Source organism: Syngnathus scovelli, chromosome 8 (assembly GCF_024217435.2).
Source record: "Syngnathus scovelli strain Florida chromosome 8, RoL_Ssco_1.2, whole genome shotgun sequence".
Classification (NCBI taxonomy): domain Eukaryota; kingdom Metazoa; phylum Chordata; class Actinopteri; order Syngnathiformes; family Syngnathidae; genus Syngnathus; species Syngnathus scovelli.
The window spans coordinates 2,322,828-2,350,656 of NC_090854.1; the positions used below are offsets into that span (position 1 = coordinate 2,322,828).

The following is a 27,829-nucleotide window of genomic DNA, read 5'->3' on the forward strand; positions in this document are numbered from 1 at the left end:
ATCACTTGTCCTTACTCAACTCTTAATACATTCATGTGTAAATGAAACATCAGTGCTATGATGCTGCTCAAGTTGTTACTAAGTATACAATATTGCAAAGCAGAATAAAATAAAGTATATTGCAGCTTACTCTAACTGTGATTAACATGTCTCATTCTCATCCCTAAAGATGAGCATGGGGTTGTCTAGTTACTAGCAAATTAAAATATTAAAGCAGTTTCAAAGTATATTATAGCAAAACAAAATAATATAACATAATCCCAAATTGTGTGTTGCTGTGCTTCAGAACAAGTCTTCATCTAATCGATGATTTTTTACTATGTTAGGTCAATCTGACTTTGGCACTATCCTCTGGTGAAATTTGGAACGGGAATGGAGGTTTACTGGTTCAACCAACAAATTCCCCTTTACCAATTTAACAATCGTTAATTTTGAAGAACTAACTTTTAAGTAACTCCTACTCAGGCCCCCTTCTTCAGGTCTTCCCTGTCAAGCTTTGAAATTTGGAATTTCATCTTAGCCAATTCGTCTGGGCCAAATCGAATATACACTCACGCACCATCTTTTACCATCCTATACACCATGTAACGCGACACCATACAACAGCAATGATTTAGCAAATGTTTCAATGCATTCTGTTTAATCAAGAGATATGATGTGAAAACAATGATTGACCAATGATTTACAAATATGCATTATTGAAGTTTTATTCTTATATTGTATGTGCTCAACATGGAAACATGTTTTCTGAGGATTTAAAAGGGAATAAGGGGCACAAAAGTTGTTTCCCATAATGGTGGTGATAGGTTGGGAAGAAAAACGAGCAAAACAGGAAACAGCTGCGTCCTGTAGGACAAACCAGTCTTGCGCAATGTTGCAAAGGCAACCAGTGGTTCCCAGCAAGCATAGAGGACGTGGGATGAAGTAATGCATTCTGAGCATACCAAGAATGACATGCATTCCATGGATGCCATGCATACCAGGCATTCCACACATACCAACGGGGTCAGGCATTCTTAGCATACCAGGCATTCCACACATACCAATGAGGTCATGCATTCCTAGCATACCAGGCATTCCACACATACCAATGAGGTCATGCATTCTTCTCACTACGATGAGGTAATACCAGTAGAGCCGACGAGCCTATAAAAGCTTGTTTTCAGACGAGAAAAGGGCTCTCCCTCATCAGTGGGTACTGCGTGCTGCCCGCGAGCCCAGAACGCCTTTAGACGAAGATAGATTTTTCATTCGTTTTGAGATTAGACCAAACTCTACTAAGATGAATTTCTAGAGTCTTCGACTTGGACTTTGTCAAATTTTAAGCTTACAGATATGCTAGGAGAAGGGGACCTCGGGGCTGCAGAAAGGGAAATGCCATTTTTAAGGCGTTGTCCCCCCTCCTCAAGGCCAGCCTATCTTTTTAAACAAAATTCGGATTTTTGTAACAAGGAAAACTGATCAATCAACTTTAATTCCACCAAAAAGGCATACAACTTGTGTCTGCCTTCCCCTGTTGTACTGTTTTGTATTTTATAATCGAGAAAACTTTGAGACTGAATAATTTTGTTGTATTGAGATTAGTGAGTGGAATTATTGTTGTTTCAAAGTCAAAGTCAAAGTCAAAGTCAGCTTTATTGTCAATTTCTCCACATGCCAAAGACACACAAAGAAACCGAAATTTCGTTCCCCCCTATCCCACGGTGACAAGACATGGCTCACAACAGACAACAAGTAAACAAGTATAACAAAAGCGTGCTGAATAAATAATGAATAAATAACACAACAACAACAATAATAAACAACAATAAATAAATAGGAGGAGCAGAAAAAAAAAAGGAGCAAGTGCGCGTACAGCAGACATTCCCGAAAGTAGCGCAGCAGTGCCGCACGCTACGCAGAAGGGGGTAGCGAGTTCAGGGCCCTAACAGCCTGGAGAAAGAAGCTGTTTGCGAGTCTGGTGGTGCGGGAGCGCAGGCTCCTGTACCTCTTCCCAGAGGGCAGAAGGTCAAACAAAGAGTGAGCCGGGTGACTCACATCTCTGGCAATCGAGGTTGCCTTGCGGGCGACATGGGAGGTGTAAATGTCCTTCAGGGAGGGTAGCGAAGCACCAATAATCCTACCAGCCGTATTCACAATGCGCTGCAGGGCCTTCAAGTTCTGTTCAGTGCAGTTACCACCCCAGACAGCGATGCAACTGGTGAGGACGCTCTCAATGGTGCCACGGTAAAATGTAGACAGGACTGCCTGAGGAGCACATGCACGCCTGAGCTTCCGCAGGAAGTACAAGCGGCGCTGAGCTTTCTTTGCCAGTGACGAGGTGTTTTCGGACCAGGAGAGGTCCTCACTGATGTGCACCCCCAGGAACTTGGTGCAGCTCACCCTCTCCACCACAGCACCGTCGATGATCAGCGGCAGGTGTGTTGTGTGACCCTTCCGGAAGTCAACAATCATTTCCTTGGTCTTATCGACGTTCAGCAGGAGGTTGTTGTCCCTGCACCACGTGGTCAGAAGGTCAACTTCCGACCTGTACCGAGTCTCGTCGCCCTTCGTGATGAGACCCACCAGAGTCGTGTCGTCAGCAAACTTCACTATGCGGTTGTCGCTGTAGGTCGCAGTGCAGTCATGCGTCAGCAGGGTGAAGAGCAATGGACTGAGCACGCAGCCCTGGGGGGCTCCCGTGCTCAGCGTGATGCTGGCGGAGATTTTGTCGCCAACACGCACCACCTGAGGCCTCTGACAGAGGAAGTCCAGTATCCAGTTGCAGAGGGAGGTACTGAGGCCCAGCTCGTCGAGTTTGCAGATGAGTCGCTGCGGCACAATGGTGTTGAAGGCAGAGCTGAAGTCCACAAACAGCAACCTCACATATGAGTCCTTTCTCTCCAGGTGGGTGAGGGCCGAGTGGAGGGCAGAGCAGATGGCGTCCTCAGAGGACCGCTTGGCACGGTACGCAAACTGGAAAGGGTCAATGGTGGGGGGGAGAACGGACTTGATGTGCTCCATGACCAGCCGCTCAAAGCACTTCATGATGATGGGCGTCAGTGCCACAGGGCGGTAGTCATTGAAGCAGGACGGTGCAGGTTTCTTTGGCACAGGAACGATGGTGGCAGCCTTGAAACACGAGGGGACGATGGCCTGCTGCAGGGAAACGTTAAAGATGTCCGTGAAGACACCCGACAGCTCCCCAGCACAGTCCTTCAGCGCTCGACCCGGGATGTTGTCAGGGCCCGCCGCCTTACGGGTGTCAATAGCGGCAAGCGCCCTCCTCACACCGTCGGCAGAGAGGCGCAGGGGCTGCTCGTGCAGGGGGGGAGTGGACTTCAGTGGGCAAGTGCTGTTCTGGGCGTCGAAGCGAGCAAAGAAGCGGTTCAGATCGTTCAGCAGACGGACGTCGCCCTCACAGCTCCTCGGCTCGGGCTTGTAGTCCGTGATGGTCTGAATGCCCCGCCAAAGGCTACGTGCGTCCTTGCTGTCCTTGAAGTGGGTGGAGACCTTGCACGAGAACGCCTTCTTTGCTTCTTTGATGCCTCGGGACAGGTCGGCCCTCGCTGTCCTCAAGCCAGCCTCATCCCCCGCTCTGAAAGCCTTGTCCCTGGCCCTCAACAGTCTGAGGACAGCCCCCGTCAGCCACGGCTTCCAGTTCGCGCGAGTGACGACGGATTTTGAGCAAGTCACATCATCGATGCACTTTGTGATGTAAGAGGTAACAGAGTCAGTATACTCCTCTATGTCCGTCCAATCGTTGTAGGTGGCTGCCTGCTTAAATAAGTCCCAGTCAGTGGTGTCGAAGCAGTCACGAAGTGCATCGGAGGCACCCTCAGGCCACACTCGAACCTGCCTCCGAACCGGCCTGGATGCCTTTACCAATTGTCTGTATGCGGGCAAAAGCAAAACGGTGAGATGGTCAGAAAGCCCCAGATGGGGGAGGGGGGTGGCTTTGAAAGCTCCCTTTTGCGCCGAGTAGACTAGGTCCAGGAAGCTGCCTCCACGTGTCGGAAAGGGAACATGCTGGTGAAGCCTCGGGAAAACAGACTTCAGGTTGGCATGATTGAAGTCTCCAGCGAAGATGGTGAAACCGTCAGGGTGCGCTGTTTGCTGTTCGCTGACAGCCTGGTTTGTTCGAACTATTGAGACTTGCAATTCTTTTTCTTGCTTATTATTAAATTTCTTCTGAATCCTTAATTCAGTTATCGATTATTATGTATTAACTATGTTGAGCATGGTTTTAAAGTTAAAGTTAAAGTCCCAATGATTGTCACACACACAACTGGGTGCGGTGAAATTTGTCTCTGCATCCCCGAAGGGAGCAGTGGGCAGCAGCGGTGCCGCTCCCGGGAATCATTTGGTGATCTAACCCCCCAATTCCAACCCTTAATGCTGAGTGCCAAGCAGGGAGGCAATGGGTCCCATTTTTATAGTCTTTGGTATGACCCGGCCAGGGTTTGAACCCACAACCTTCCAGTCTCAGGGCGGACACTCTACCACTAGGCCACTGAGCTGGTTATATGGAGTAATTAGAACTTTAAATTTTCTTTATTTCCCAATCATAGTCATTTTTTAAATCTGTTCAATTATTTTTAAAGTGAAGTAAAGTGTTTCATCCTTAACATCAGGAATTGTCAGATCTGGTTATCTTAAGCTCAGCTAAGGTGAGTGCGCGCTACTGTAAATTAATGAGTTCTCGCGGTTTTAACAGAGAGCTTAATTTATCCGAGATTTAACAAGAGCCCCAAATCATTTAGGAAGATAGCCATTGTAAAAAGGGCGCGGTCATCCTGACGCCGTGTCTCGACCCTAGTTATTCTACACAAGCGTCACTTGACTTTAGAGGGATTGGCGTCCTAAAAAGATTAATTAATTTAATAGAGACGGACGGTTAGTACTCGGACGAATGTCTTCCGATACCTGGCTTATTTTACTCTCGTCTCTCCATGAGAGCAGCGTTAGAGCGCGCAGGGACAAATGAGAGTTTTTAACCCTTTAAACGGAGAGCCGGTCGCTTACGTTTTGATTAGTGCGGATTTGACAGCTTCTCCAAGATCTCCTCATCCGACATCTTCTTCTTGCGTCCTTTGTCCTGAGGGCGAGGCCTTTTCCGCACGATCCAATCATCGTGCTGGTGTTCCTCATGGGTGGGGCTGGCGGCTTGTCCTCCACCTCCCTGTTGTCGCACATTTTCTGTTCCTTTTGTCTGATGGCTGGTCAAAATCCGCAGGGAGTGGAATAGGAACGAAATATGGATCCAAGACGATGCCACGGCGTCTGAAATAGCCCCTAAAGTGACTCCGCCACCTGTGTTACTTCATCCTGCTGCCCCAAGCCCGGCACGTTTGCAACCGAACCGGCCAAGGTGGGGTTTGTCCTGACCAACCTCACGGGCGAGGCGCGGCTGTAGGGAATAGGCATGTATGAGGCAGGTGAAGGTGATCACACTGATCATGGGCAGACACAGGAGGGGAGGGGGTTGTGACAATATTTTGCACAAGTCTCAAAAACCTGTTGAGAAAATATTGACTCAATGTTATGACTCCATATATATTAACGAATCCATATGTAGTAAAGTGTTGTTCCATTAGCACCATACATAACATCCCTCCTGTTGAGGCATGGCAAGGCCCACTTCCGTGTTAATATGTTACGCCAGGCACGTTCTCAGTTCCTTGTTTGTGTTTATGTAATGTTAGCATACCGTATTGTTCAGCCTGTTGTTGCCTATTCATGTCTGTTCTTGGTGTTGAAGTTTGTCAAATAGAATTACCCCTAAAATGCGACTTGTACTCCAGTGTGACTTACATATGTTTTTTTTTTCATTACTATGCATTTTATGGCTGGTGCGACTTGTACGCCAGTGCGATTTACCGTATTTTCCGGACTATAAGTCGCGTTTTTTTTTTCATAGTTTGGGTGGGGGGGCGACTTATACTCAGGAGCGACTTATATATGTTTTTTTTCACAAATTTTTACTTGATCATTAACACATCACTTACAAGTATAGTTGACCACTTCACATGTTAGTTTTAGTATAGTTGATCACTTCGCATGCATTTATATCTTTATCTTGTGCATATTCAAAGCATGAAAAATAGAGAGAAAAAATCAAATAGAGCAATTAACACTTTAAAGCGCCATATCCATGTCCACTGTCTGCTGTATGCACACTTGCTCCATTTTTGCTCTTCTTATATTTATTATGTTATTTGTTTCTTTATTATTTATTCATCACTCTTATTTATTCATTGTTTGTGCCTTCTTGTTTTTATTTTTTGTGTTGTTTACTTGTATGCATATTGTGTACTATGTCTTGTCACCGTGGGATAGTGGGAACGTAATTTCGATCGCTTTGTGTGTCTTGGCATGTGAAGAAATTGACAATAAAGCAGACTTTGATGAAACAATCAAATAAACAAAACAAAAAACGTTATTTTCAGACGAAACTGGATGAGGGCGCTCTAAATTTCACTGTTGGCCGTGAATCATCAACTGGGAAGGGCTTAACAAAAATGGAAACCAAATGAAAATCCTATTCTGCAGGTTACAAACTTCAAATTGTGAAATATGCTGCCGAAAACAGCAATCGAGCAGCAGAAAGAAAGTTTGGAGTTAGTGAGAAAATTGTAAGGGATTGGCAAAAAGCGGAGGCCACTCTTAGCGAAACGAAGAAAACGAAAAGAGCTAATCGCGGGCTAAAAGCTAAGTGGCCACAGCTCGAAAAACGAGTTCGTGCATGGGTGCTTGAACAACGTGCTGCTGGGAGAGGCTTATCAACAGTGCAATTGCGTCTCCACGCCCAGGTATTTGCCAAAATCATGAATATAAATGAGTTGTATGAGAGAAATGTAGTGAGAGGATCTTCTTCTTGTTATCGCTTCATGGAACGCAATTGCCTCTCAATCCATGCCCAGGTGCTGGCCAAGGAGATGAATATAACAGATTTTAAAGGAGGACCTTCTTGGTGTTAACGCTTCATGCAACGCAATCGCCTCTCTATCAGAGCGAGAACTTTTTTTTTTTTTGCTCCTCATTTATTTATTTGTTGTGTTATTTATTCATTATTTATTCAGCACGCTGTTGTTATACTTGTTCACTTGTTTGTCTGTTGTGGGCCATGTCTTGTCACCGTGGGATAGGGGGGAACGAAATTTCGGTTTCTTTGTGTGTCTTTGGCATGTGGAGAAATTGACAATAAAGCTGACTTTGACTTTGACATCGATGTCCCAAACGCTCCCACCGGACTTCCAAGTAAAAATCGACTGTTTCCGTGAGTTCATTAAGAAGCATGTAAGTGAGCATAACGTGACATCGGATCATATTATTAACATGGACGAGATCCCCCTCACGTTCGATATTCCCATGGGCCGTAGTTTTGCAGAAAAAGGGCAGAAGAGTGTTAATATAGAAACTACTGGTCATGAAAAATCGCATTTGACAGTGGTGCTGGCATGTTGTGAAGATGGCTCAAAATTGCCACCAATGGTCATCTTTAAACGAAAAACGATGCCCAAAATCCAATCCCGCTCAATTACTGTCGCCGTAAATGAGAAAGGGTGGATGGATCAGGAATTGATGAACTTGTGGCTTACGAAGTGCTACACTAGGCGTCCGGATGGCTTCTTCAGAGCGAACAAAGCTCTGCTTGTGATGGACAGCATGCGAGCGCATATCACGCCACAGATAAAAGAGAAATTAAAAAGCCTCAACTCCATACCTGCCATAATCCCTGGAGGCTGTACTAAAATACTTCAGCCACTTGACGTCTCCGTGAATAGGAGCTTTAAAGCAGTTCTGCGTAACCTGTGGGAGCAGTGGATGGTGGACGGAGAACACAGCTTCACGGCAACCGGGAGAATGCGACGTGCGACATTCCTGGACGTCATTGGATGGATCGACAAAGCGTGGGCTTCGGTTACACCCAAAATCATTTTGTCAGGATTTAGAAAATCTGGAATAATTCCAACTGAAACTGACATCAGCGACAGAGATGACGAAGGGCCCCACGTATTACCGGCATCGATCGCGGCTTTGTTCAAAAGTGACAGGGAAGACGAAGAGTTTGAAGGATTTATTGATTAGGAGTGACGCAGAAGGTTTGGATTTTTTTTTTTTTTTTTTTGTTATCGTTATTTGATATATATTTTATTTTGTGTAGCAACTTCTATGTTTTTATCATTACAGTTCATAGTTGTTGGCTCGTTGAACTCTCGTTTTGCTAAATAAAGGGCCGTTTACCAAACCCACGTCTTCCCTTGTACTTTGTTCAAGCTACAATATATTTATATACTACATCTGTGGAATAAAAGGAGACGCAACTGACCCACGAGGCTGACATCAGCTGCTCACGCGCGGCGTTGTTGACATAAAGGACGAGAAATTTGATTGATGGATTTAATGATTTGGAGTGACACAAATGGTTTGATAATATTGTTTATGTGATAGTTATTTAAAATATAGTTTATATATTGTTGTATGGGCCTGTGGAATAATTTCATCTGCGGCGCGGCACACAGCATTGTTGAGAAAGGACGATCGATAAAAGACGAAAAATTTGATCGATGGATTTAATGATTTGGAGTGACACAAATGGTTTGATAATGTTGCTTATGTGATAGTTATTTCAAATATAGTTTATATATTGTTGTATGGGCCTGTGGAATAATTTCATCTGCGGCGCGGCACACGGCATTGTTGAGAAAGGACGATCGACAAAAGACGAGAAATCTGATCGATGGATTTAATGATTTGGAGTGACACACATGGTTTGATAATATTGCTTATGTGATAGTTATTTCAAATATAGTTTATATATTGTTGTATGGGCCTGTGGAATAATTTCATCTGCGGCGCGGCACACGGCATTGTTGAGAAAGGACGATCGACAAAAGACGAGAAATCTGATGGATGGATTTAATGATTTGGAGTGACACAAATGGTTTGATAATATTGCTTATGTGATAGTTATTTCAAATATAATTTATATATTGTTGTATGGGCCTGTGGAATAATTTCATCTGCGGCGCGGCACACGGCGTTGTTGAGAAAGGACGATCGATAAAAGACGAGAAATTTGATCGATGGATTTAATAATTTGGAGAGACACAAATGGTTTGATAATATTGTTTTTTATGTGATAGTTATTTAAAATATAGTTTATATGTCGTTGTACGGGCCTATGGAATAATTTCATCTGCAGCGCGGCACACGGCGTTGTTGAGAAAGGACGATCGATAAAAGACGAGAAATTTGATCGATGGATTTAATAATTTGGAGTGACACAAATGGTTTGATAATCTTGTTTTTTATGTGATAGTTATTTTAAAATATAGTTTATATGTCGTTGTACGGGCCTATGGAATAATTTCAACTGCGGCGCGGCACTCGGCATTGTTGAGAAAGGACGATCGATAAAAGACGAGAAATTTGGTCGATGAATTTAATGATTTGGAATGACTCAAATGGTTTGATAATGTCTATATGATAGTTATTTAAAATATAGTTCATATGTCGTTGTATGGGCCTGTGGAATAGTTTCAACTGCGGCGCGGCACACGGCATTGTTGACAAAGGACTATCGATGGATTTAATGAATTGGAGTGACACAGATACAAAATTCCTGGGGGTCTTCATAGATGACTCGCTCAAGTTTAAATGTCACATAGATCACCTCGTATCCAAATTATCAAAATATGTGGGTTCATTTTACAAAGTCAGACATTTCCTCCCTCAGTCAATACTCCTGATTTTATATAAAACTCTATTTGAACCTCATTTCAACTATTGTAATATTATATGGGGCAACACCTTCTCTAGTCACCTTAAAAAAATTCACTCTCTACAAAAGAAAGTCATTGAGGCTCTGTCTTGGTCTGAGTTTAATTCTCCATCCCTCCCACCATTTTGAGTTATTAAGACTACCTGAGCTGATTTAATTTCAGAGCGAAGTACCGCAGATATGTGCGCACCAGTATGAGTGTGGCAAGTAGAGGAACTCAGATTTGGAACAGAATGGATGAAGTCCTAAAGGTCATTCTGTCTATCTCCAATTTTAAAAAACATCTTTTTAGCCATCTTTTACAAACGTATATTTAAATTCATATTTATATAGTTAGCTGGGTTGAGAGTGTGTATGTGTGTATGATGAGTGTCTGTTTGTGCATTCGTCCGTCTGTCTGGGCCCCGTTATAAAAGCTTATACTTAGCTTCACTCGGGGACCCTTTTCTTCATGCTAATAAAATGTTGTGATCTATGTACATGTAATGATGATCAATGATGTTGTGAAGAAGTAACGTGAATCAATCAATCAAAAACAAAAACTGTTTAATTTGGATACAGAAGATGAGTACTTGGACGGATTTGCGTATGAATATTGAGCAACAATAATGTGAGTACAGTAGAGTACATGGTTAAACAGTAGAATAAAGTACAACCGAACTCACTTTCTTGCACCCGTGACGTTTTTTTTTTGTTTGTTTACCGTAAATCATGGCATGCATGCTGCCTATGATGCAGTTGCCTACCGGGCAAACAGGTCGGTGGATGATGCGGTCAACATGGGACTGCACTACATCCTGCAACACCTGGACACCCCAGGAAAGTACGCCAGGATCCTGTTTGTGGACTTCAGCTCGGCGTTCAACACCATCGCTCCTGACATCCTCCAACAGAAGCTCATCCAGCTTGCGGTGCCTGCCTCCACCTGTCAGTGGATCACCAGCTTCCTGACCAACAGGAGACAGCGTGTGAGGCTGGGGAGCATCACATCTGACACCCTGACCACCAACACTGGAGCCCCTCAGGGATGCATCCTCTCCCCACTGCTCTTCTCCCTCTACACCAACGATTTCTCCGCAAGTGACTCTTCCGTGAAGCTCCTGAAGTATGCAGACGACACCACTCTCATCGGACTGATCCAGAACGGTGATGAGACTGCGTACAGACAGGAGGTGGAGCGGCTGGTCCACTGGTGCAGCCAAAACCACCTGGACCTGAACCCGCTCAAGACCGTGGAGATGACAGTGGACTTCAGGCGAGGCCCTTCACCACTTTCACCCCTCACTATCCGCAGTAATACTATTCTCTCATCAGACACCTTCAAGTTCCTGGGAACCACAATCTCTCGGGACCTGAAATGGACCGGCCACATAGACTCTGTCCGGAAGAAGGCCCAGCAGAGGCTGTACTTCCTGAGACAGCTCAAGAAGTTCAACCTGCCACGGGAGCTGCTGAAGACCTTCTACACTGCCATCATCCAGTCTGTCCTCTGCACCTCCATCACTGTCTGGTTTGGATCGGCCTCCAAACAAGACAAGCACAGACTGCAACGGACAATAAGGACTGCAGAAAAGATAATTGGAATCAACCTCCCATCTATCCAAGACTTGTACCTGTCCAGGACCAGGAAACGTGCAAGTAACATCTCAACAGACCCTTCGCACCCAGGTTGCAGCCTGTTTGAACTACTCCCCTCCGGACGCCGTTATAGAGCTCTGTACACTAAAACCAGCAGACACAGAGACAGCTTCTTCCCCCAGGCTGTCGCTCTGATGAACTCACACCACTCTTAGAGTCTCAGAGTCATTACTGTGCAATAACATCCCGCTTGCCACACCTTTTTTGTCTACACTGTTTGTACTATGTGTCCTCTCTGCATCCATTGCCGCCTGGTCATCCTAGAAGAGGGACCCTCCCATCTGTGGTCTCTTCTCAAGGTTTCTCATTTCCCCTAGCTGGAGTTTTGAGTTTTTCCTTGCCCTCTTGGGAGTTTAAGATTAGGGGGTGTTTGAGAATATCTTTCGTTCTTCACATGTCCTGAGTGTTGTTGTTAGTCACCTAAATGTTGAACAGAGGCTGTGATTTACCGAAGTCAAATTCCTTGTTTGGCAGTCTCTCGTTCGTCTTCGCTTTTATGCATTTCTTCGAGTGTGATGAGAGTCTGTTCATGCTAATCTTATTCATGCACGAAGCGCTAAATTACATTAAACTAGCGAGCGACGCGTATAGCATAAAAGCGGCATCATATGCATTTCTTTTGTCCCACATAATGACGGTTTGTGTATAAAACCTTCCTTTCAGTAATGTCCGTCTTGATCTCGTTCTGTCTCTCTTCTTTGTGTGAGTGCGAGTGCGAGTGTGGGTGTGTGCGTGATGCGCGAGACGATCAAAACACAAACTAGGACGTCTTCTTCGGCGCATTATCTCTTCTTCGTCTGTCTCGCTCTTGCTTCCTGCTAGAGCGCCCCCTGGAGACCGGAGGCCGTAAAAATCCATAAGTACGCTCCAGAGTAGACACAACATACAACCTTTGGCTTAAAAGCGGCATATGCATTTCTTTTGTCCCCCATGATGACGGTTTGTGTATAAAGGCTTCCTTTCAGTAATGTCCGTCTTGATCGCGTTCTGCGTGATGCGCGAAATGTAAACACAAACTAGCGCGTCTTCTTCGGCGCATTATTTCTTCTTCGCCTGTCTCGCTATTGCTTCCTGCTAGAGCGCCCACTGGAGGTTGGAGGCCGTAAAAATTCATAAGTACGCCGCGCCACCGTTTAAGGTTCAAAGTAACCTTCTGAATAAAATGCATTAAAAGTTCACATTCATTACAACTTGTTTTTGGTGAGCAAAATGTCAGAAGAATTGAATTTAAATGCTGATTGATTGGGTTTTAATACAATGCAGATGGTCCAAACAGCGCCACTGCTTTGTGTAATCTCTGAGTCACATGGCAGAGTAAGAGAAAGGGTTTAGAGCACAGGTGTCAAACTCAAGGCCCGGGGGCCAGATACGGCCCGCCACATCATTCTATGTGGCCCACGAAGACAAATTGTTCATCAAATTCGTGTGTCTTCACTTTTAATAATATCTTTTTTTATAATATTTGACCAGTTTTTACTCGTCTGGTTTGAAAACGAGTTATTTGTCAGTTTGTTTTGTAGCTTTTACTGTATATAATAGTGTTCAGAGTAAAAGTGATCAAGTCATCACAAAAATCACGAAAAAAATCTTATGAGCTGCACCTGACTATAAGCCGCAGGGTCCAAAATTTTGGAAAAAAGTCGCGGTTTATAGTCCGGAAATTACGGTAAACACAAAAAATAAAAACAAGAAGGCATAAACAATGAATAAACAAGAGTGATGAATAAATAATAAACAAATAACATAATATAAGAAGAGCAAAAATGGAGCAAGTGTGCATACAGCAGACAGTGGATGTTAGGGTTTTCCAGGTTATCTTTATCATAGGATTATGTTGGAATGTAACCTGTAATAATTACACTCGCTTGTCCTGTCTTAACAAAAGTAGTAGAACAAAGTGCTAAGATCTTTTGAACTGATTGACTAGCTGCAGAGGAAGCAATCAAAGTTGTTTTGTTCACACAACATCGTGAAGGACCCCCTGCTGTGCTTTGATCAGCCAGGGGCTTCGGCCATTTGTCCACTCTCACCCCCACTCTGTTCTTCTTAATAAATATGCCCTTGCAGGAAGGAGATTTTTCAGACTTCATTCGATCATCGCTGTTCAGACAGCGACGAATGGACTCTCCACCTGCAGGTGTCTAAAAGAACTTGCTTGTCTCCTGTTTGGTTCTTGCAAAATAAGTTGGAGTGAGCAAATCTCTAACATTTTGGTGCCGAAACCCGGGATCCTCATACCCACCATCTGACCGGCGAAGGAGGACGTGCTGCATTGTCGACAAGCCAGCGTCCATTAGGAGGACCTGGAAAAGAAAGTCCTGGGAAGAGAATTCTTCGCTGGGCCAGCATCTTAGGTCTGCCTTCGTCTGACAGAGGTGGATTGACGGGATCCGGCGGTGCAACGAACCAGGGGACAAGTAAGTTAAAGCGCTAAAGATACGGCTTTGGTTTGTCCGAGCTATGAGATACGGCTTTGGTGTGTCCGAGCTATGAGATTCGGCTTTGGTTTGTCCGAGCTATGAGATTCGGCTTTGGTTTGTCCGAGCTATGAGAATACGGCTTTGGTTTTTCCAAGCCATGAAACAGTTGGGATTCTAGTCCCAGTGGAAGAAGCGGGCTAAGAAAAAAAGAGCTTATTTTTCCTAATTGAATAAGGGCGTAGATTCTTTTTTTTTGGTCCGTTTTTCTAAGCTGTTTGGAAGGGTTTTATACCCATCCTGAATAGGCCTAAAAATAAAAAGCGCTTGAGTTTGTGTGGTTGAGAGTGACTGGTAGGATAAATTGACTAAAAAGCAGTTCTAGCGTTGATCCACGGCAATAAAACAGGCTAGTAATCTGTTGGAAGGTCAATTTAAACCTGCATTGAGGATCCTCAAAGAAATAAATAATTAATAATAGTAATAATAATAATAATAATATTTTTGAGACAAAGAGATTGTAAAACCTAAAACTACTAGAATTAAGATGGGAAATAAAAACGGTAAATCTCTACCTCTTGACGGAGATGAGAAGTACATGGCGAGTAGATTTCTTAATTGTATGCAATACATGCCAAAATGGAAGAAAAAGTATGGTGTAGAAGGGAAGTTGAAAGTTGAAGTGTGGAAGATAGTGGTTGAAGTTTTGGAGGACAGTGTGGCTAGGAAGATAGGACTGAAAAAGAAAAGAAAAGAGAGTGAATTGGATTGTGCTAAAATGTGGTTGAAAGCTTCACAAGAAAGAAGAGAACAAATACAAAAGACAAAAGATAGAAAGTTGAAGAGTGATGAAGCCGCCATTCAATTGAGATTTGAAAAAGAATTCTGGGTACATAGTGGCATCCCATTATATGATGCAGATGACAGTTCTTATCAGCAACATCTTAAAATTGCGCTCCTCACTGGTTTCCCCCATGACTTGGGCAGTTGGGTGAGGAAACACTTGGTGGAAGCGGACACTGCTTGGTTTACAAAAAACATGCAGTGGCCCGGAGACGCTGATAAAGGGATTGAGAAAGGCAAAAGTTCTGATGTATTTCATCTAGATGATGATAATGATCTAAATGAAGATACAACGATCTTCTTCCAAAGTTCCCAAAGGGGCAGAGGAAGAGTTAGATGCCAACAAGGTCGCAAGCCACCATTCAGATCAAAACCCCTATCAGATTCAGACAACTGTTGGAACTGTGGGAGACGAGGACACTATGCAAGAGTGTGTCGTTTTGCAAAACAATATCAAAGGGTGGAGGAAGGAGCAGAGGAAAAGCCAAATTTTTAGCATGACAAGCTTCCTCCTCTTTGACCGCTAATGCTCATACAGAGAAAGAAAGAATAGATGCCCATATGACAGCAAAACATGTCATTGTCAGATTATTAGAATTTTTTTTAGATTATTAGAAGTCCTGTCCATCCAAGAAGTATGACAATGCTATTTGTATGCCCAAATTACAAATGACTAGAGCTCAAATTGTGTTACACTAAAGTTAAAATATGCAAATCAAGTGGTAAAGGAATGCAACTTGCTTCTAGAAGATAAATAAATAAAATTAGAATGTGCTGTCCTCGTGTGCATGGGAGGGACCAGCTCATGATCGACCACAGGAAATGGCCAGCCTGTGACGAATCATTGGTGCTGGGAACTACCTTTTGCGTGCGAGAGCTGTGCATGTGTGTGCGTATATGTTAAAATGATGAACATTGGCTAAAGTTTTAGTATAAAAAAATTTGCTAGACTGTGGTCTATCCAATTTGCACCGCAGAACAGAAATGATTTTGAAAGATAAAAATGAGAGGAAAAAGAGAGAAATCTGTTTGCAAGCAGAAACTAATCCACACTAGTGCATGTTAAGTGTCGAGCCCACATGAGAAATTCGAAGAAAAAAAAACGACAAAATATGCTTTCAGGAATTGGAAGAAGCTAAATTGTGAATTTAAGATTTTGCAATGCTACATTTAATAGGAATAATTGATTGGTTGTGTTATAAGATTATACAAAATCCTAAATGCAAGCTAAATCTGAGAGATTGAGTTCTTCAAATTTAAAAAAAAAAAAAATTCAGATTAATTTGCCAATTATTTGTTTTAGTGTTTTTGAATTGGTCGATTGTTCTACCAGGAAACCTGAGTTGAAAATGATATATGAATGTTGTGTGGTGAGCTTGGATGAATTGGGACCAATGTGATAGAAAGACTCCTTTTTGGAGACTGCGTGTGAGATGCAAATGAACATTGATGAATGATAGCCTGAATGAAAAGAAATTACAGGTTGAATGGTTGAAGTTGTTGGCGACTACTATAGAAAATTAGTAGAGCGACTTTGATGAAAGAGTGATTTTGAGCAGGTTGAATGTAAGAAAGAAACACGTAGCTTTTGGATTGATAATTAACTAGAGAAAAAAAAAAACTGGAGAACCAGTAACACATGTAGAAGATGTGTGAACTGAGAAATTGAGAAGCGTTTTGGAAAGAAAGTCAAATTAAATGATGATGGAATCGTCTGTAGTAAAGAACGCATTCTCCCAAAAAGTTTGTCAAGGTGTGAGGCATGGGCGTTGCCAAGCCTCAAAAAGGGGGGAGTGAGTAGGACAGATAGTGGAAGATAGTAATAATACACTTTATGACAATGAATTTTCGAATACATTTGGTGTTATACTGTGGTAAATTTTTTGTTCTGGTGTAGATAGGTTAGCAACACGAGAGATTTAGAGGTTCAAAGGAAAGACAGTTAAAAGAAAACATTTTTGATTTGGACAATTGCAGGCTAACAGGAACATGAGAACGATAAGAACTATGAGGTGGGATCCAATTTCATTGGGGAGATTGAGAATTCACAGCACCATACTCTAAGTCACATTTTTGAGCAAGCATGACAATAACATGTGAGAGGTCAAGACATACAGATCAGGGCTTGATGTGGAACGCAGACCTCGATGAGTTGATTTTCAATAATGATACTGAAGACAACATACTGTCCGATTAAATTGGAACTATAGATAAAATGTAGCTCAAAAATAGGATGAGTTGCAGGATTTACGATATAAAAACGAGACCGCCGTTATTAGAAGAATTTGAAGTTTGGTAAACAAACGTTACCAGCAAATTGATGGAAGCAGCTACATTTGGAGATAGTTTTACAAGTTTGATGTCCCAGCCTGTCATTCTCAGTGTCAGAGTCCCTGAAACCCAATCCAAGACTTCGCCTGTAGCCGTGAACAACCACAAAATGGTGCCTGGCTCTGAAGCACCTTTGACCTTTGGCGAAGGACAAGAAAAGACTGCTGTTGTGCTTGGAGGAGGACAAGTACACTCCGGAGGAAATACAACATCCTCGGGGACGAGAAAAGACAGTGAAAAGCGGAGGAACTCACAATGATGAAAATTGACTCATTTGAACAATGGACTCATTCAAGAGTGATGGATGGGGTCGCTCTGAAGCAACAGCCAAAGAACACCAACGTGAGAGGGTGAAGTGCGGCAAAAAGAAATGGACTTGGAGTGTCCGACGACCAAATCGCACTCCTTGCTACGGCGTTCCCAAATTTGGTGAAGCTTGGTTCAAAGTGGAAGGGAGGTTCATTGTGAACTGAGTTTGACAGAATTGAGGAGATTTGATAAATAAATAAATAAAAATTTGAAAAATACATAGGGCTCCAGAGAAAAGCATTATAATCAGAGATTGAACGGATTTGGATAAAACAAATAGGCTAAAACGGTAGGAAACAAGAGCAAGATCTTATATTTTGGCTCATCAAGTGTTGGAATAATTTTAAGTGAAGCTTTGGCCTGCCAGACCTGGAGGCCTCGCCTTTACGAGTTTATCTTTCCTTTTATCTAGGTTCTTCCTTTTTAGTGATAGGGATGTCTTTTGATCCCTGTCAGCCATTTGTATCCTTCCTGTCCTTATGTTGTCTGTGTGTTTTGGTTCCCGTAAGAGGCCTTCACTAACAATGAGCAGGGCTTATTTGCATAGGTGACATGTTCTTTGTTTGATTCACAGGAACTTCATTCCTTTTATATTTAGATGTAGGTTTGGTTCATAGATTGTAGTTTATCAGACCTATTCTTCTTTGTTAAGGGTTACATACAGTTAGAAGTAGTTGCATAAAAGTTATCCCATATTTACTCAATGTTTGTTTAAGGAACTGCATACCAGTTACCTCACATTTGTTTAATGTGTGTTGAAATGTTTAGGACAAGTTAGTTATTATTATTATGTGTTAATTACCAAGTAGATAAAGTTAGCAAAGGTCTAGTTGCATTTGTTCCACAGCAAAGCGGCAATCAACGTGCGTCAGGGTATTTGTTGACCTGAGGACAAGTCAGCCAACTGTAAAGGAAGACAGCTGGGGACGGCCTCTGCGGGGGGTCACGAGCCAACAGCGGAGTGCTAATTCACACCACACTACATTCTTTTGCTAATCAGCGTTGCTACAGACAAAATCCCCCACCCTTTAGTGTAGCAACGCCTCTGTAACCAGGGCAACCATAACATTAAAAAGAGGGGCACGTGGAGGAAGGACTCAGAACTGATGGAGGTTGTAACTGAGATTGCTTTCTCTATCGTTCTCCTCGCGAGTAAACCTGTTCTGGTTGTCTTCTCCTCTTCATTCCAGCGAGTGATTTAATGTCTAATCGTATTTAGACCCAACATTTAATTGGTCCTTCGAGCCGGATGCCAACACACCTGAGGATTCCAGCGGACGGCAGCAGAGATCCAGAAAGACCGCGCGCGGCAGGACCTTCCTAGGTGGGGTCCTAGAATCCTTTTCAAAGGCTGGCTGTCTGCTCGTCAGCTGGGATCTAAGGGTTGAAGGAAGTCCGAGGTGCAGAGGTGAAGAGAACCAGAGGGTGAGTTTTTTTTTTTTTTATATAAAAGGAATGAGCGGCCGAGGGCTCGTTGTGCCCTATAAAAGTCCTAGGACAGAACGGAAAGGTTCGTTCTAAAGGTACCAAAACGGAAAGGTCCGTTTAAATAAAAGTTACACAACGCAGGTGTAACAAACCGGTTAAAGGACAGAGGTGTCCGACGGAGAGGCCCGTCAAAAGAAAAAGGTCAGCGGAAGTCCACGTGATGCCGAAAATTCCGTAATACTGAGTGATTGGGAGTGTGAATGGGAATACGTATCACTAGATACAGTATTCCATATTAAAGCAGTGGGGAACACATAACGTGGTTCTGTGGACGCAATAGGCAAGGATTCTCCACCAGAGCGCTGGTAGAAGTGAGAATCACCACAGGATCTTTTCGTTATCCCACTGGAAACACCCGACTTTAGAAACCCCTATGGTTTTACAGTTGGGACCAAATTGATTAAAATGGGGAACGGGAAGAGTAAAAATAATATCCGAGATAATCTTAAATGTAAAGATTGGAAAATAATTGAAAGGCAGGATCCCGACCGACTTAAAAACCTCGATAAATGGGTTAAGAAATATAAATTTGAGGGACAACTAAAAACAACCAAATTGATAGAACTTAGAGGCGCCATGAAAGAGAGAACAAAGAGAGACCCTAGAAAGATGAAAAAAGAAGGAGATGAGGATGTGGTGTTTTGGCTCAAAGTAGCAGGAGAGAGAGAGAGGGGAGAAAAAGAGAAAGTGGAAAAGGCACTGTATTGTAGGAAGGAAGATGATGAGACTGGGCCTAATGGTAGGCAGGCAAGAGATAATCAAAATTTACAGAGAGCTAGAGAAGAAGGGGGAGGTGTAGAGGAAGTAGAGAAGCGCGTAGGGAAAGCACATGCTACAACTTCAAAACATAAGGTCATAGAGAAGTTGTATCCACAAATACCCGACACTGGTGCACAAGAGGGGTCAACCCCCCCTTATGCGTTAACAGACAGAGCCACCAGACAGAAAAACCCAATAGAAATGGATTGGTCAAAGGAAATGAGAGCAAATTATACAGAAATAGGGAGAACAAAGCAAAATGATAATGAAACCTTTGATGAATATCGAGTGCGCATGACAGAAGTATTTAAATTACACAGTGGACTGGTGGAAGATAATGCGCCCCAAGGGGCTTATCAACAGCAATTAAAAAATGCCATCCACGTAGGGTCCAGGCCAGCAATACAAATTAGGGTGATCAATAATTATCACATATAAACAAAAACAATAATGACTAGTACAAGATCAAAATACATCAGATTCTCATGTAATAAAGTGGGGACCTGGCAGCCAAAATTAAAGAGAAATTAGCTTAAATATACAGGAGATATTTGTGTTAAAAGGATAAAGTAAGATAAAGAAACACTGAAGTTAAAATTTGCAAAATAAATGGAACTGAATTACAAATAGCTCCTGAAACTAAAATGGAGAATAAATCTGACATGTAAGATGAGCAAAAAGGGTGTTCTTAGTACGCTATATGTGGTCTTATATGTTGTGCGTCAACCTTTTGTGCTGGTGTTTGTGTGTGCGTGCGCGCAGAGGATCCTCATGAATGTTGTGTATATGTGTGAGTGTGTGAGTGAGATGTGTGTCCTATGGAAGAAATAAAAAATAGGAATGTTCAGGAGGCTGTTGAGCAATAATAGGGTAATTGAGAAGTGGATGATGGTGTGCTTAAGTTGGTTGGAGAACCTAAGATGAGCAGTGTGTGGCAGTAGAGAAAATAAGACGTGTGTGGCAGAAAGTGACGAGAACGGTGGCTTGATAAGAAGCGTGCCTGCGCTTGCGCGTAGTCGCGGGTCGGGGCTGTGCGCGTAGGCCTGTGCTATGCTCGTGTGGGCGGTGGGCCGGCATCATGATTGTTGCAGGAAATGGCCAGCCTGTGACCAATCAACATTGATGCCGCGTCCTCCCCCCTCGCACGGGGGGTGCTATGGCTGTGGGCGAGGCAGGGAAAGTGTGAGTTTCTCAGAGAATCTTTGAAGCAGGGTGATGCTTAAGGAAGTTGTGACAACATTAGCATGAAGGATACTGGCACTGATGAAAAAAAAAAAAAAAAAAAAAAAAAAGGTATAACCAAAACGTCAAAATAGAGGATGACGTTTGCGCAGCGTTGTTTGTTGGTATTGTTTGTGATCTGTCTCTGCTGTTTTTGTGTTGTCTGTGTGCTGTCAGTGTTATGTGTTAAAAGGATGAAATTGGCTAATATACGTAGGTGCACAAAATAATTTATTAGACTGTAGTCTATCTGATTTGCACCGCAAAACAAAATCAATTTTGAAAAAATAGGAAGAAAAGCAAGCAATTTGTTTATGGGCAGAAACTGCTGTGTGTGCTCGTGTTCACCGAGACCTGGTTGAGTGACAACATTCCGGACTCTGCAGTGCACCTGGAGCGGCTAGCGTGCTATCGGGCGGACCGTGCCATTGTACGAGGGGGAAAGTCGCGTGGAGGTGGAATATGCGTCTACATCCGAGAAGAATGGTGCCGGGACTCTGTGGTGGTATGTAAGCACTGCTCGCCGCTTGTGGAGTTTGTGATCATTAAGTGCCGTCCTTTTTATCTGCCGAGGGAATTTACCGCGATTCTGCTAGTCGCGGTATACATCCCGCCTTCCAACATCGAAGGAGACAGGATCGCGGCGCTTGGTGAACTGTACCAGGCTGTCAGTGAACAGCAAACAGCGCACCCTGACGGTTTCACCATCTTCGCTGGAGACTTCAATCATGCCAACCTGAAGTCTGTTTTCCCGAGGCTTCACCAGCATGTTCCTTTTCCGACACGTGGCGACAGCTTCCTGGACCTAGTCTACTCGGCGCAAAAGGGAGCTTTCAAAGCCACCCCCCTCCCCCATCTGGGGCTTTCTGACCATCTCACCGTTTTGCTTTTGCCCGCATACAGACAATTGGTAAAGGCATCCAGGCCGGTTCGGAGGCAGGTTCGAGTGTGGCCTGAGGGTGCCTCCGATGCACTTCGTGACTGCTTCGACACCACTGACTGGGACTTGTTTAAGCAGGCAGCCACCTACAACGATTGGACGGACATAGAGGAGTATACTGACTCTGTTACCTCTTACATCACGAAGTGCATCGATGATGTGACTTGCTCGAAATCCGTCGTCACTCGCGCGAACTGGAAGCCGTGGCTGACGGGGGCTGTCCTCAGACTGTTGAGGGCCAGAGACAAGGCTTTCAGAGCGGGGGATGAGGCTGGCTTGAGGACAGCGAGGGCCGACCTGTCCCGAGGCATCAAAGAAGCGAAGAAGGCGTTCTCGTGCAAGGTCTCCACCCACTTCAAGGACAGCAAGGACGCACGTAGCCTTTGGCGGGGCATTCAGACCATCACGGACTACAAGCCCGCGCCGAGGAGCTGTGAGGGCGACGTCCGTCTGCTGAACGATCTGAACCGCTTCTTTGCTCACTTCGACGCCCAGAACAGCACCTGCCCAGCTTCTTTCTCCAGGCTGTTAAGGCCCTGAACTCGCTACCCCCTTCTGCGTAGCGTGTGGCACTGTTGCGCTATTTTCGGGAATGTCTGCTGTACGCGCACTTGCTCCTTTTTTTTCTGCTCCTCTTATTTATTTATTTATTTATTGTTGTGTTATTTATTCATTATTTATTCAGCACGCTTTTGTTATACTTGTTTACTTGTTTGTCTGTTGTGAGCCATGTCTTGTCACCGTGGGATAGGGGGGAACGAAATTTCGGTTTCTTTGTGTGTCTTTGGCATGTGGAGAAATTGACAATAAAGCTGACTTTGACTTTGACTTTTGACTTTGAAACAAGTGATGATACAATGATGTACTGTTTCAGTGTTTTTATTTTTATTTTTTATTGATAGCATTCTGGTCGCCTGTGGCACAGGGGCCATGTAAGAATTTTCCTGCTAATGACATCTGGCCAGCAGGTTTTTCGCTTACACAATAAGTTTGATCTGGGGTGTTGAGGTAATGCCTCATCTTCACTGGAAAGTGTTGCTATCATTGTTTGTTGTTTTTATTTTTACTATTCTTCTTTCTTCATTATACATATATATATGTTTTTTTTCTTACTTGTCTTTGTTGTTTGGGGTGACATAATCATATGATAAATCAGGAGGGAGATGTTAGGGTTTTCCAGGTTATCTTTATCATAGGATTATGTTGGAATGTAACCTGTAATAATTACACTCGCTTGTCCTGTCTTAACAAAAGTAGTAGAACAAAGTGCTAAGATCTTTTGAACTGATTGACTAGCTGCAGAGGAAGCAATCAAAGTTGTTTTGTTCACACAACATCGTGAAGGACCCCCTGCTGTGCTTTGATCAGCCAGGGGCTTCGGCCATTTGTCCACTCTCACCCCCACTGTTCTTCTTAATAAATATGCCCTTGCAGGAAGGAGATTTTTCAGACTTCATTCGATCATCGCTGTTCAGACAGCGACGAATGGACTCTCCACCTGCAGGTGTCTAAAAGAACTTGCTTGTCTCCTGTTTGGTTCTTGCAAAATAAGTTGGAGTGAGCAAATCTCTAACAGTGGACATGGATATAGCGCTTTAAAGTGTTAATTGCTTTATTTGATTTTTTCTCTCTATTTTTCATGCTTTGACTATGCACAAGATAAAGATATAAATGCATGTGATGTGATCAACTATACTAAAACTAACATGTGAAGTGGTCAACTATACTTGTAAGTAAGTGATGTGTTAATGATCAAGTAAAAATTTGTGAAAAAAAAACATATAAGTCGCTCCTGAGTATAAGTCGCCCCCCCCCCACCCAAACTATGAAAACAAACGCAACTTATAGTCCGGAAATTACGGTATGTGAAATTGTGGTGTATAGGTCAAATAAAAACACAATCAATAATCAGTACAATTTATTCTTAACTTCTTTAACTTTCCCTCAAATGACAAAGCTGCTGCATCTCTGGGTGTGAAGTTTGATAAAAAGTCCTTGTTGGGCTTGCAGTTTTGCTAGGAATGCATCAGCCTCTGATGCGCGCTGTTTATCAGACAGATGTATTTTTTCTCATGCTTGGTCGTGTAGTGGCGACTCAAATTATATTCTTTAAACACAGCGACCTGTGTACCACAAATCAGGCACACGGCTTTACCTTTCATTTCTGTAAAGAAATACTTGGCAGTCCATGTCTTGTTGAAAACACGGCGCTCCTTGTCAACTTTTCTTTTCTGAGGGTCAGCACACATTTCTCGGGCAGCATTACTTCACACTGTTCACCTTCACGCACAGCTCACATACACGTACGGTACATGGAAGTGCGACGCCTTTCAAAATAAAATCAAAACAGTTGTATGGCACGCACGACACTGATTTTATTTTATGATTCATAAGATAACAGTGCATTTGTTACAGTGACATGATACATATTTCATATTGCGAATGTTAAAGGCATGATTGAGATTTCATATTGATTTAATTCATTTAGTTCATATGACAGATTATACAAGGTGGTTTGTATTGAGGAACCACAGCAACAACATTATATTTAATTTCCAGGCCATTGTTTAGTATGTGATGACAGTGTCTAGATAAGTAGACTGTTCTATCAAAAAATGTGAGAGTGAAGGAGGAGGTTTGATTTGTAATCTGGCATTTGGGTGCCACTTTGAAGAGTCTGTGCAGGAGCACAGATTGTTTTTGTTTGTTTTTAAAGATATATTTAACAGTTTATCTCGGTGCAGTAAGGATATAGGAATTTTGAAAGACTTAAAATTAAAAGAAAAATTACCTTTTAATTCTGACCTATGACTGCTAACATCAGGATGGAAAATAAATACACAAATAAATACTAGCTGAAATGTGTCATGTGTTGTAAATTGGGCAAGGAGACTTTCACTTTCAAGCACTATCATTTAGCGCTGCTGACAATAATAACTTATGAGATGGTAAATCAAGGAGGAGTGTCATAGTAGGAACACAGGCGCTGTATGACCTATAGATTGAACAATAACATTCACCACATATACAACCATATTGGTAGATTGTTAAATTACATTAGTTTATTACAAAGGATTTCGGAACTTTATTTGATGATAAACACTGGAACGAGGATTTTAGCCGTGTTAATGGGTAAGGTGGATGGATTACTCAGAAGAAAAAAAAAAAAAGCATTTGATAAGGGCGGCTTGATAGTAAGATGATGAGTGTGCGCAACTGATAGGATACAAAATGTTAATAGGAAGATTTGGGGTGTAAGGAACAAATACTACATAGAAAACTGATAACACGAAGATAGTTTTGTGAAATTTGTGTCCCAGTGTGTTCTGCCCTATCGCGTGGCACAAGTCCTGAACTGAGTCCTTGTACTCCACTGGCTGCCTCAAAATCAACAGAGGACTGTCCCTGGTCATAAGACACCTTTGACCTTTGGGAGAACAACAGGAACTATTATCATGCTTGAAGGGGGCAAGCACAGCTCTTCACAGGACAAGAACCATACAGTTGGTGGAATACACACAGTTGCAGATCAAAAAGAAAATGGACTGAAAAAACAAAGACAAGATGGACGCATTTGAGAATGGTGGACGATCCAGCCCTGAATCATCATCATGAGAATCTAAGAGGAGAGGCTGCTAAAGACTTGCACGAGGCACATGAAGTCAAACTGGACACATTGCTAAAGACTGCTGAAGCATTACAAAGTTGGTGGCGTGTGGGACAAAAGAGATGGAAGTGTGTTTGGGTGCTGGGGCGGACATAACTGAGGAGTTTTGATAAAAGAGGGAATAATAAGGCTGCTTATTGACACTGAAACGGGGATAAAAAAACAAATACATAGATATGGACAGTGAAGATGCACTAATAATAAATCATACGACAGCGTGATCAGAAACTTTGCAAAGTGGACATTGTCCGATAGAAATTAAATCATTTGAATAAATTTTTATAGGCATCATAGCATTTCGAAGACATGATTAATCTAATTGAAATAATGAAATTTCATAATTGGACCAGTGAAAATTTGGATTCGGGCAAGAGAAGGCTGAATTGCTAAACTTAATTGACCTTTATCAAAACGACAGAATTTAATTACACATCAATTGCGACTAGAGATGCACCGATCCAACTTTTTCAGTTTCGATACCGATGCCGTGGCTTTGTGTATCGGTCGATACCCGATACCGATCCGATATTAACATAACATAACATCACATAACAACTCAGTTCTTGCTCCAAGATGGCGGCGCGTGCACACGCAGCGGCCACTCTCTGTCCCGTCAGTACGGTGATTTGTTCGTCTTATGAGTGTTCGTCCGACAGTCTTGTGTGTTCGTCTCGTCCGTGCTACAAGTACAGCAGGCAGGTTCTGCTTGACATCGGCAGAAGTGGGTTTTGCGGCGTTCTGGACTTTGAAGCGTCGACATTAAAGGCGCTCGGACTGCTACGTCCTGAAACGTCGCCGACCTCACCCGCTATTCCTCCCCCGGTTGGGAGCCGTCGGAAACGGTGTGCGAGGAGGCAAAAGAGGGGCAAGCGCGGAGGCGTCCGGGCCAGGCTGGCGGCCAACCCAGCGCGACCAGCGGTGCCCTCCATTCTTCTGGCGAATGTTCGATCGCTGGACAACAAAATGGATTACGTTCGCCTGCTGAGGTCTACGAACCGGACGGTGCGGAACTGCTGTGTGCTCGTGTTCACCGAGACCTGGTTGAGTGACAACATTCCGGACTCTGCTGTGCATCTGGAGCGGCTAGCGTGCTATCGGGCGGACCGTGCCATTGTACGAGGGGGAAAGTCGCGTGGAGGTGGAATATGCGTCTACATCCGAGAAGAATGGTGCCGGGACTCTGTGGTGGTATGTAAGCACTGCTCGCCGCTTGTGGAGTTTGTGATCATTAAGTGCCGTCCTTTTTATCTGCCGAGGGAATTTACCGCGATTCCGCTAGTCGCGGTATACATCCCGCCTTCCAACATCGAAGGAGACAGGATCGCGGCGCTTGGTGAACTGTACCAGGCTGTCAGTGAACAGCAAACAGCGCACCCTGACGGTTTCACCATCTTCGCTGGAGACTTCAATCATGCCAACCTGAAGTCTGTTTTCCCGAGGCTTCACCAGCATGTTCCCTTTCCGACACGTGGAGACAGCTTCCTGGACCTAGTCTACTCGGCGCAAAAGGGAGCTTTCAAAGCCACCCCCCTCCCCCATCTGGGGCTTTCTGACCATCTCACCGTTTTGCTTTTGCCCGCATACAGACAATTGGTAAAGGCATCCAGGCCGGTTCGGAGGCAGGTTCGAGTGTGGCCTGAGGGTGCCTCCGATGCACTTCGTGACTGCTTCGACACCACTGACTGGGACTTGTTTAAGCAGGCAGCCACCTACAACGATTGGACGGACATAGAGGAGTATACTGACTCTGTTACCTCTTACATCACAAAGTGCATCGATGATGTGACTTGCTCGAAATCCGTCGTCACTCGCGCGAACTGGAAGCCGTGGCTGACGGGGGCTGTCCTCAGACTGTTGAGGGCCAGGGACAAGGCTTTCAGAGCGGGGGATGAGGCTGGCTTGAGGACAGCGAGGGCCGACCTGTCCCGAGGCATCAAAGAAGCGAAGAAGGCGTTCTCGTGCAAGGTCTCCACCCACTTCAAGGACAGCAAGGACGCACGTAGCCTTTGGCGGGGCATTCAGACCATCACGGACTACAAGCCCGCGCCGAGGACCTGTGAGGGCGACGTCCGTCTGCTGAACGATCTGAACCGCTTCTTTGCTCGCTTCGACGCCCAGAACAGCACTTGCCCACTGAAGTCCACTCCCCCCCCACACGAGCAGCCCCTGCGCCTCTCTGCCGACGGTGTGAGGAGGGCGCTTGCCGCTATTGACACCCGTAAGGCGGCGGGCCCTGACAACATCCCGGGTCGAGCGCTGAAGGACTGTGCTGGGGAGCTGTCGGGTGTCTTCACGGACATCTTTAACGTTTCCCTGCAGCAGGCCATCGTCCCCTCGTGTTTCAAGGCTGCCACCATCGTTCCTGTGCCAAAGAATCCTGCACCGTCCTGCTTCAATGACTACCGCCCTGTGGCACTGACGCCCATCATCATGAAGTGCTTTGAGCGGCT

At 43.9% G+C, this 27,829-nt stretch overlaps 1 protein-coding gene and 1 long non-coding RNA gene across 14 annotated transcripts in view; one reads left to right on the top strand and one right to left on the bottom strand.

Moving 5' to 3' along the window:
* Positions 1–27,829, bottom strand: part of LOC125973212 (interleukin-10 receptor subunit beta) — a 165,289-nt gene that overhangs the window by 123,948 nt on the left and 13,512 nt on the right. The window lies entirely within an intron of this gene.
* LOC137840540 (uncharacterized) lies at positions 17,639–19,583 on the top strand. Its single transcript, XR_011087271.1, has 2 exons — positions 17,639–17,785; positions 17,879–19,583. It is a non-coding gene; the product is annotated as an uncharacterized lncRNA (long non-coding RNA).